The sequence below is a fragment of the Tupaia chinensis genome, unplaced genomic scaffold, assembly GCF_000334495.1.
Source record: "Tupaia chinensis unplaced genomic scaffold, TupChi_1.0 Scaffold000232_1, whole genome shotgun sequence".
NCBI classification, from domain to species: domain Eukaryota; kingdom Metazoa; phylum Chordata; class Mammalia; order Scandentia; family Tupaiidae; genus Tupaia; species Tupaia belangeri.
This window is the reverse complement of record NW_006159708.1, coordinates 1456502-1458741: the sequence shown is the minus strand read 5'-3', so window position 1 is coordinate 1458741 and position 2240 is coordinate 1456502. Positions and strand designations below refer to the sequence as shown.

At 40.5% G+C, this 2240-nt stretch overlaps 1 pseudogene; it reads left to right on the top strand.

Annotated features, from left to right (window-relative positions):
• Window positions 1-2240, top strand: part of LOC102486708 (NEDD8-activating enzyme E1 regulatory subunit-like) — a 15569-nt pseudogene that overhangs the window by 1622 nt on the left and 11707 nt on the right.

The window sequence follows — 2240 nt, the reverse complement described above, 5'->3', positions numbered from 1 at the left end:
TTCAGCAGACTCATATTCCATTATCTTCCCCTTCCACTGAGAAGCAAGATTTAGTTACTCATTAATTTTAAGGGGTTTCCTAAGAGACACAAGCATAGATTTCCTGGTGATATGGGTTGACAGCTATGGAAGCACTAACAAGGGAAGCATCAAATCTCTTCCCTGGGAATCTTGATAAAAAGCAAAACCAAATGGGTCTTGTTGAGAAGAATTTGAAGGAGGCAAGGGACTTGAAAGGGGTGAAGTGTTATACGACAATGATTTTGTAGTAACAGATGGACTACTAATTTGCAATAAGAAGCAACAACCAATTAACAGAGCTGGTGATTTCTGTATTCCATGGGTCTTGCAACCACAAAGGTATGCTAACTATACTCTGACCTTCTTCAGTCTTAACAAGATCTCAGCCTGAGTTGCCATTACACACACGGCAAGTTGCACTTTCTGCTTTTTATCTGATGATAATATATCTCCCTCTTTCCATGTAATTTACTCTGGTAGCGCACAAAGACTTTCTGATGTGGGTAGAATGTAGGATGCTGTTCTGTATTACTCAAGTTACCTCGGCTCACTCCCTCTATTTCTCTTGCACAGGAAGAAGATGAGCCATAAATACCTCTTGCCCAAGACACTCATTAAAACAAAATAAGATTCAGTACCAGCACAGTTTCCATACTTGGCTTTGCCATACAACAACTACAGCAATCACATGCTTTAACCACACTATTACCAAACCACGAACATTGCAGCAATCCTTATCATTACCCGAGAAGTCAAATATTTCTTCATTTGTGTTTTATAGGTTTGCTTATGGTAACTTCTTTACCACAATGTGCATTGTTCATGAAGAGCCATAGATCAATGCTTTGATTTTAAGAGGTCCATGTGCATGTATTGTTTTTGGGTTTTTTTTTTTTTTTGAGAGGGTTTTTTTGTTTGTTTGTTTGTTTGGCTATAGGTCACATGCTCTCGCCAGACAGACAGAGAGAGACAGAGAGACAGAAAGCGAGAAATCACCCCCCAGGGGGAATGGCCACGCCACAATCCCTTCTCCTCCATTCTCCTCTTGGGATCTTGGGCACGCACGCACACACACCCAGCATGAGTTTTAAGCCACCGGGTCCGGGACGCGAACCATGGTCGACTACATGGGAATCCAGCGACCCAGCCATTACGCTAACTGCTGGTCCCATGTGCGTGTATTGTTAAAATTTTTCCAGAAGGAGCGTAAGCTTACCAAAGAGAGATACAGAGAGATGGGGGAGTGAGAAAGTAGCCCCCATGGGACATGGCCACACCACAGTCCCTTTTCCTCCACCTCTCCTTCTTTCAGGATTTGGGGCACACAAGCACACGTGTCTCTCAAGCCCCTGGGTCACTGGACTCGAACCAGTGGTCAGCCATGTGGGTTCCAGCCATCTTAAGCACCACACCATGACTGGGCCAGATTTTTGTTATTTAAAATGTTGGGCTAATAAAGTGTGGTTAATCAGTGATTTTAAACACTTTATATATCAATGAAAAATAAATAAATAATATGCTGAGTTTGAAGAGTCAGGGAATTGCTGAGAAGAATTAGGTGAAGTCACAGGTACAGTAAAGCAGGCATCTGTGGCCCTTCTGTCCCCGGGACCCTTAACCAAAACTCCTTCTTTTAGAGTTTTGGCAAAGAAATGGGACTCTATTTAGTCATTGTAGACTGAGGGTTTTAATTTTAAAACTCATATTAACAGTACAATAATATTCCTCTATTGAAAACCTGGTATATGCTAAATACTCTTTCAGAGCTTTACTTGTAAAAGTCTCATATCTTGTAGGGTTGTTCAGAGATTATGAGGAAATGAGGTGTTATGACAGAGAAAGAGGAACAAAGAGACTGAGTAACCAAGTTTCCCAGAGTCACATGGGGGCAGTAGGAGAGCCAAGATCTGTAGCTAGGCGGTAAGAGACCAATGCCAGAGGTTTAAGCAGGCTTTTATTATTCAATGGGGGCTTTCATATATTTTATATTTTAAAATTGTAATGTATTTGCTATTAATTTTATAAATCTTGCAACCACAAATTTGTGCTAACTATACTCTCACCTTCTTCAGGCTTAATAAGATCTCAGCCTGAATTGCAGTGTTGTATTCACCATTACACACACGACAAGTTGGACTTTTTACTTTTTATCTGATGATAACATATCACCCTCTTTTCATGTAATTCACTCTGGTAATTTACTCTTTATATATATATAT